Below are 9,699 nucleotides of genomic sequence, written 5' to 3'. Positions count from 1 at the left end.
TAAATCAGTATACAACATTCGTTTTCAAGTAAATATAAACCGTAAAAAATATACAGAAGATTTACAATTAGATTTAAATCGCGATAATAAAACTACCAATTTATGGTCAGTGTAAAGCGTACACGTTGTTGTTGGAAATTGTTTATCATGATCATGAAAACATTTAGGCAAAATGTGTACTGAATATTTTGTCGTCATGGTGAATTAATCAATATACATGTATGTCGTTTTTGTAGAAGAGGTAGATGATAATGATGAGTGCGGAGCAACTTGCCCGAGATAACGTCGTTCTATTTCGATCTCTTACAAACAATTTTGGCTAAAATGGAAAACTAGTTAAAAATAATTATGATCATATATCGGAAAATTCAACGAATCATAAACTAAAATCCAAATTACGTAATTATCCAGTATTATCATTGTTATATTTTGTGGTTCGGTGAAATAAATAATTATAATCAAATAGCATAACGAAAAACTTACCAAAAGTTATTGACGATTAATACCTGAAATGCCTTTAAAAAATCCAAAAACGTGAAACAAATTGCACTAAAAGTACCAAACCGAATCGGAACACTGGATGAGCGGAAAGCGTACGATACGAAGGTAGAAAAACTGAGAAAAACTTCACTGATCGAAAGTGAAACGGTAAAATTTCACAAATTTCGCGCCTCGACGTTCAACTGTTCAGCCGATGACTGAAGATGCAACAGCGTCTGGCGTGCGACGAGGACGCGCGCAGAAGCCCGCACGGGCCGCTCTCGCAGGAGTTGAGTAGCTCCTGCAGTTTTTTTTTCAGGCCAGATCCTGTGCCGAACATTCGCGCTTTTTCAATGTGTTCCCTCTTTTCGTTCGGAATATGTTGGGTTTTTTTTTCGAATTTCATTATTTTAATTTAATTAGGATTTTTTATTTCAACATGAGTACTGTAATTTTTTTAAAAGTATTTTTATATTAAAATCTATTTTATAGCAGAACCGTTTTACGTAAGTCATCGACGATAATTATTACACCGATTGGTAGGTACACGTTTATTATAGTTATAAAACGACTACAGTATATAACAATATTAATTAAAAATATTGATTAAGTGATTTTTGTTAAGCCTTTATCTTTAAAATTTTAAAATAATAATTTTATTTGGAATCTACTATCATATCATGTAAAAAACAACAGAAATATCCTGTTGATACTGATAATCTGTTAATGTTTTATACAAGTTTGTTTAATTCCTTAAAACTTTCGCGAGTTTTGTATACCGTTGCAACATTATTTTATTAATATACTTCTGCTACAACTATTACTTCTTCGTTTCATGTTGTTCTGTTGTTGAAAGAATTCGTATTTTAATTCCTTTATTTTATTGGTTTTTTTAATGGTAGGGCAAAGTGTTAACGCATTTTTGAACTTTTATTCCTTCTGTTAATTTAATTTCTGTTAATTTAAAAGGTTACCATAACAATTTTTAATTTATTGTTGAACAGTTTCAAGGTATTGCACGAATAAAATGTCTTTTGCGGCACCAAAAAATGAGACATACTGAGCTTCTGAGCTTCGGATTTAAAGAATCGGGTTCTTATCATCGACTGCTTAGCCTCATGTTTTGACTCAGTATTAAAGATGTTGAGAATCTAGAAGATCTTAAATAGGCGTATGTGAAACAAAGTTTTAATTTTTTTTGCCTTTAGGCGTCTATTAGTATAAGAGTAAAGTGAAGAATAAATTTGACGTAATTAATTTTAAGAAATGATACTAAACTAAATAGATTTGTTTATTCTTTTAAAGAAATACTGGGTTTTTCGAAAATTTTGGTAATTACATATATTCTGTAGTATAACTTGTTCTATATCGGAAGAAGCTTAAGTACTTATATAATAAGACCTAATAGATAAAAAAAAGTAAAGCTAAATATGGAAGACCATTGTTTCACAAATAAGTAGGTTTTTCAAAAATTGTGGTAATTATATATATTCTGTAATATTTTCTAGAATATTTAAATATTTTCTATAGCAGTAGCACCTCTTAGAATTTTGGGTATGCAACCATGTGTTGTGTTTTAAGTTGAATAGATCGTATTATATTCCAGGGTATCTTGTTCTATATCGGAAGAAATTTAAGTAATTAGATAATAAGACCAAATAGATAAAAAAAGTAAAGCAAAATATGGAAGACCATTGTTTAACAAGTAAGTAGGTTTTCGAAAATTTTGGTAATTACATATATTCTGTAACTTTTTCTAGAATATTTAAATATTTTCCGTAGCATTTCTTAGAATTTTGGTTATACACCTGTGTATTGTATTCTAAGTTGAATAGATCGTATTATTTTCCAGGGTAACTTGTTCTATATCTTAAGAAACTTAAGTAATTAGATAATAAGACCAAATAGATTTAAAAAAAGTAAAGCTAAATATGGAAGACCATTATTTAACAAGTAAGTAGGTTTTTAGAAAATTTTGGTAATTACATATATTCTGTAGTATTTTCTACAATGCATAAATATTTTCTATAACAGTAGCATTTCTTAGAATTTTTTTATACACCTATGTGTTGTGTTTTAAGTTGAATAGATCGTATTATATTCCAGGGTATCTTGTTCTATATCGGAAGAAGCTTAAGTACCCAGATAATAAGACCTAATAGATAAAAAATGGTAACGCTAAATATGGAAGACCATTGTTTAACAAGTAAGTAGGTTATCGAAAATTTTGGTAATTACATATATTCTATAATATTTTCTAGAATGTTTAAATATTTTCTGTAGCAGTAGCATTTCTTAGAATTTTGGTTATACACCTGTGTGTTATTTTCTAAGTTGAATAGTTCGTATTATATTCCAGGGTATCTTGTTCTATATCGGAAGAAGCTTAAATACCTAGATAATAAGACCTAATAGATAAAAAATAGTAACGCTAAATATGGAAGACCATTGTTTAACAAGTAAGTAGGTTTTTCGAAAATTTTGGTAATTACATATATTCTATAATATTTTCTAGAATGTTTAAATATTTTCTGTGGCATTAACATTTCTTAGAATTTTGGTTATGCACCTATGTGTTGTGTTCTAAGTTGAATAGATCGTATTATTTTCCAGGGTATCTTGTTCTATATCAGAAGAAGCTTAAGTACTTAGATAATAGATAAAACCTAACAAACAAAAATAAATAAAACCTAGTAGATAATAAAAAGTATTGCTAAATATAGAAGACCATTGTTTAATAAAGATAGCAAACACGCCATGTATTTAATTACAACTTTGTTTGAGGTACACTTGAGGTAGTTCAACACCAGTGACAAATGAGACTGAATATATTCAAATTTGCCACTATGATAGATGTAGCCTAATAAAGCTTTGGAGATATTTCAAATTATTAAAGAATTTTTATTATTTAATTAACATATTGTTACTAGTTCTTTCCGTCTAACCTACAATTTGTCTTTATGCTAACTTAAATCTAGGTATATAACATATGAGGACCCATCGGCCCTAACTCAGTCTCCGATGAAATAATTTTATACATGTCACTGCTGAATTTTTTAATATATGCACCTCACTACACAACACTACACAAGATCAGATAGTTTGATTCTTTTGAGTCTGTGTCCTTTTCTGGCGGTATCCAAAGGTTGCAATATTTCAATATTACTATGAGAATGGAGTCTTTCCTCATACCCCCCATAGGTAATCAGTCCTATAGTATTTGAATGCACCCACAATACTTCTCAGGACTTTGTTCTGAAAAATTTGTAATTTATTAATGTTATTCTTTGCAGAATATCCCCATAATTGAACTCCGTATGTCCAGATAGGTTTCAATATTTGCTTATATAAAAGCAATTTATTATGTACTGATAATTGTGATTTTTTTTCAATTAGCCATTACATTTTCCTATATTTCAATTCCAGTTCTTTTCTTTTCTTCTTTATATGTTCCTCCCAGCGAAGTTTTGCATCGGGATTCATTCCGAGATATTTAGCTTTGTTGCTATATGGAATGATAGTGTTATTTAAGGTTATTGGTGCTTGTACGGTCTGTTTATAGGTGAACTGCACATGTACAGATTTACTTTCATTAATTGTTATTTTCCAAGCTTGTGTCCAATTATTTATATTGTCACTTGCCTGTTGTAATTTTCGTGAGGCTTCTTCACTATTGTCTATTGTATCATCAGCTAATGTAGCCATCGTGATATTTTCTATTTGTGGTACATCACAAGTGTAAAGTAGATAAAGCATTGGTCCCAGTACACTTCCTTGTTGTACACTGCTTTAGCTTCTTTTATTGTAGAGTAAGCTTCTCCTTGCTTGACTCTAAACATTCTGGTTGTAACGTATTATTTTAATAGTTCGGTGTGTTGTTGTGGTAGCATTTTCTGTAGTTTATGAACCAGGTCTTCATGCCAAACCTTATCGAAGGCTTGTGCTACGTCTAAGAATATAGCTGAGCATACTTTTTGACTTTCGTAGGCTTTTTCAATAACATCTGTTATTCTGTGGAGCTGGTCAATTGTTGAGTGTTTGTTAATAAATCCAAACTGGTGTGTTGGTATTAGGTTTCTTCTCTCTATGATCGGTTTTATTCTTTTCAACAGGAGTTTTTCAAAAACCTTAGATATTACTGGCAGCAGTGATATAGGTCTATAGGATTTTATTTCGTTTGGTGACTTCCCAGCTTTTGGAATCATTATAATTTCCGCCATCTTCCAAATGTCTGGGACATATTTTAATCTAAATGCAGCATTGATCAAGTTGGTGAGTTTTATAATTCCCTTTCTTGATAGTTTTTGCAGTAATTCTCCTGTTATTAAATCGTAGCCTGGTGATTTCCTGGGGTTAATGTCAGTTTTAATAACTTTGGTTAGCTCTTTCGGCGTGACTAATTCAATCATCGAATTTTCAGCTTCTATATCCGGTAAATTATGTTCAATATTAGCTTCTTTGAGTTTGAAAGTTTTTTCTAGATATTCAGCAAATGCTTCTACTTTTTGATGATTGTCACGTGCCCAATTCCCACATAGGTCTCTCATAGGTGGACTGCGTAGACATGAGCGCTTTAGATATTTTGTGGCTTTTCAGAGTGAGTAATCATCTGTTAAATTTCTGAGATAGTCATTTATAGTTTTGTTTTTTATTTCCAGTATTTCTCTTTTCAGTCTTTGGGTTATATTGTTAATGTTGTCAAATTTTCTTCGACTTTTATATAGTTGGATGTTATGTTTCTTACTATGAAGAAATCTAACAGGTCTGGGGGTTTCTCTTGATCAGTCGGCCAATAAGTTGGTTTTCCTGTTGACATGTAACTACATCTTAGCTCAGTAGCTGTTTTATGCAGTTCATTGTCTTTAGTTGTTACCATTCTGGATCCCCATCTTGTATCTTTTGCATTAAAATCACCTCCAATTATAAATTTTTCTCCCAGGTTGCTTAGGACATTCAAATAATTTTCCTTTTTTTGATTGTATCTTAGAGGACAATAAATTGCGGCTATTCTAACCTTGTATCTGCTTGATTTAATAGTTACTGCTGTTACCTGATTTTCTGCTGTACTGAGCCCGGATTCTTGATGGTGGGAAATGTTTTTCTTATTATTATTGCACTTCCACCTCTTGCGGTGTTAGCTGGATGTATGGTATGATAGAATGTATATCCTCTAAATTTTATAAAGGATTCTTTTGTTAAATGAGTTTCGGATATTAGGCAAATATCTATTTTTTGCAAATCTAGGAATACTTGTAGGGTAGCATGATGTTGCTGGATTCCATTAGCATTCCAAAATGCTACTCGGATATCTTTATTTGCCATTTCGGGTTTTTGGGGCCAGAGGCCTAATGTTTTTCAATTCTAGTTTTTCAATCCTTTCGGAAAAATATTCGATAATTTTTTCTTGCATGCCCAGCTTTCCTATGAGTTTAAGTAACAATTCGTTGGTGGTTGCTTCATCTTCCTTGGTGTCTCTTTGGTTACTTTGACTGATACTTTAGGCATAAGTCATTTCACCATTAATGTTGTTATATTTTTCCGGTTGTTTCTTTTCACTCATTGTTTCTTGAGGTTTAACGTAAGCTACATTATTTCTCCTCTCTTGTAGTATTTTAGCAACTACACATCCTCTATAACTTGCCGGATGCGCTTCATTGCAGGTTGCACATTTCAGCTTAGCTTTTTTGGGTTTTCTACACTCTGTGGTGATATGTTTACCTGAACATTTTACACACCTAGGTTCTCTTCTGCAGAATTTCTGTGTGTATCCATGCAATTGGCATCTTTTGCATTGCGGTATTAAGTTCGATTTTTTTAGAGGTTCGATTTGTATTTCTACCCCTAAAATTATTTTAATACCAAAAATGGTTTTTGTGTCCATATCATGTTCAAAGGCTAACATAAATAAGTATAATTTTTTAAAATATTTGTCGCATTTAAGCATTTAAGCCCATTTTGGTTTAGTTCTGCGATAACTTTTGCTCTCTGCTTTGTTTGTCTTCATACGAGTGCCATTGCAGTTTCAGCAACTCTAAACAATTTATTATTTTTGTGAATGTTGTACGACATTCGGCGTTCAGTTTTATTTCTCCATTATTTAGTACCGTTGCTTTGAATATTATATAGTTGGACCTCAGTGTTTCGTATAGCAAGTCAAAGTCGGTAACATTACTTACGAGAATTGGGGGTGGCCTGGGCATTCTGATTTCTTTATTTTGTTCATTATTTTGTTTTATTTTTATTTACCGCGGTGAAGATCCTGGAGAATTATTTGCTTTTCTTTTTTTATTTTTAACCATTATCCAGCCTACTTCTTTCTGCAGCTCTTCTTCATCTGTTTCGTATGTAACAATTGGACTGCTTTTGTTGGTTTGGTGTTTTATAGTTGTTTTGTCCTTGCCCTCAGAGCTTTGTTTATTTAGTTGTAGCTGGAGGCATTTATTTATTTTTACATATTGGTTAATGCAATTTCAAGACTCTCCCGCTACGACTTTTTGTTCATCCACGCATTGTAGAGTGCCTGTTTGTTCTGGGTTCTAGTTGTGTTCTCTACATTCCAAACTACAATATGTGATACGCCTGATGTCGATGTTTCCATTTTATCTGTTTTTTGCGCACTGTTCTTCTCCATATTTTTTATATATTGTTGAAATAATACTGTTATTTGTATATTTCAAATTATCCTACGCCGCATTTGTGGTCCTGATGTTGAGTTTTCGACCCTTAACGTTTTATGGCATTTTGCATTTATTTTCTACGGTACTGACCTTTTTTCCGATCGCACTTTCACTTTTTCACCAGTCTGTAAAATGTTATTGTTAGACTTTTTTTAACGCCGCATTTGTTACACAGATGTTGCACTTTTGTTTCATTTTCCTGACCGTCTCTCCGAACACGTCTTTACTCTGTGAAGGTCAAACGTCGACTATTATTAGAGAATGAAGCAGTATCTTGACTTAACTTAATACTAAAATTGTGTACAAGACCTGATATAAGAACACATCTTAATATTTTATACCAACAAATGCTTTTATACTGGTAGATTAGAGACATTTTGGTGGATTTCACTGCTTCCTCTATATATAATTCATCTTATATGGATAATATACAATTACATACTTATAATAAATATATATCAAAGACAATACTTTAAAATAAATAGTCTTAAACATAATCTATCTTGTTCTTAAAGCGAGATATATTTATGAAAACGCAACATTTTGTGTATTTGCTGAAAACAGCAATTGTAAGGTTTGATAGTTTTAGTATCATGTCCGTTTTGTATTCAATAGTATTTAGGAAATATTTAATTCCACAATACCAATTGAAGTATCACCTATAATTATTATTACCTTTATTTTCATATAAAATTTTATTATAGAAATGTAAAGATTTTCATTCAGATTCAAAGAATACAAAGAATTAAATACCAATATATTTCATGTCAATACCATTTAAAATTATATTAGTAATCATTAACTGGTATTGGTAATGATTTTTTTTTATATTTCTGATATATTAAAAATGTAAAATTATATGTTATCATGTACTTTCCTCTATTCTATTCTGAAGCAAAGGGCAAATTGTACTACAAAAATGGTATCGAAAAGTTGGAGGGTCGCTATAATCAGTATTACCCTCGAAGAGAATTTTGTTGAATAAAAAAACTAATTTTGTCAAAAAAATATGTTTTACTATGGTAGGTCGGAGACTTTCACAATTGACCTGTTAATATGAACACTCTGCAACTCCCCCAACGGTTCGATTATGTTCATGTTCATGCGATTGTACTTCCCAAGCCCAAGTTTGATGCCTTGGAATGTGACAAGTTTTGGCAGCAACATACTAGCAAGAATTTCATCATTGAGGGTGTCGAGATCTTAATTTGCAGTAATCCAGCCAGTAATGTGAATGAGAGAACAAGCTGAATACCACGATATTGCTACCTAAATCATGACGGAGCCCGCCTCCCATGCTTAACTATATGAAACAGGCAGCCCGGATCGCCGCTTTTTTTGGAATTCCCCATGCATAAACACAACCGTTTGTAAAAAACAATGTAAACGATGATTAATTCATGACCACATTCTTACAATCATGCAGTTTCCAAGTTTTATGATCATTACACAACTTTCGTTGCACTACAGCTTCCATTTTTTATTTTAGATCGATAGATAAATCTTTAAATAGTGGTACACTACTGCTTTACAAATTATCAAACAGTCTATATTTTCAGAATAATAAATTTAAAAAATTATGTGTCGATTTTATTTTTTTAAGTAGTAAAATATCGTTAAAGCTATTATATAATTATATGAGTTGTTGTTGATTAATATGCTGAATGTAAACGTGGTCGTGCAAACATATAAAGTTGAGTGCTCTTGTCGCCTAAAATCGTGTTCCCGAAAATATAAAAGTTCCACAAAATCGTCTTTGGAAAACCCTAAACTTTTGTTGCGTGACAAATTAACACCTGAAGGATATAATAGAAAATTTGGACATTCATAAGTTGCTGTAGAAGTAGGTGTCGCGTAATTATTATTTTCTAATTTAATTAACATCTTTTCATATTTTATATCCTTAAGTTCATAATCTGAATTCAAGCTTTAATTTCTTCTGAATTAATGGTTTATCTTTTATTATCAGTTTATATATTTACCAACACAATTCTTCTCTTTTTCTACTACAATTTTATTCAAATTAAATTTCTATTTACACAGCTTCAAACATGTTCGGCTAACGAGCGCTAATAAACTCTAAATCGCTTATAAAACGTCGATAACAATTCTCACGCATTTTTATGGTACATATTCAGGTTTACAACAATTATTAATAACTAGTTTTCCAAAAAATAGTATTCTTTATTACACAACTCGACATTTTCAGAACTCAAAAAAAATATCATGTCATTTCCAATTCTATAAAATGACAAATCTTTAATATGAATTTGTCATTTCATCTTTGGAGTTTGCATTATCAATATCTTTAGAAACTAGTTTTGCATTAAACTGTTATGATTTAACTATAATAATAACAAAAATTAAATATTTATATACTATAATTAGTTAATTAAAAACAATAAACAATGAATACATTATGAAAGTATTAAAAGATCTGTCTCACAAGTAAGCCGTAACAAATATGCCGACACAATACTAATTTCTGTACAGATTTTAAATGAAAAAAGACCGGGTTTTACAAAACAGCCAAGCTATATTA

Source organism: Rhynchophorus ferrugineus, unplaced genomic scaffold, assembly GCF_030347505.1.
Source record: "Rhynchophorus ferrugineus isolate W39M unplaced genomic scaffold, kcgeb_rfMv2 rfM1, whole genome shotgun sequence".
Classification (NCBI taxonomy): Eukaryota; Metazoa; Arthropoda; class Insecta; order Coleoptera; family Curculionidae; genus Rhynchophorus; species Rhynchophorus ferrugineus.
The sequence above is the reverse complement of the archived record's forward strand: the minus strand, read 5'-3'. Positions refer to the sequence as shown.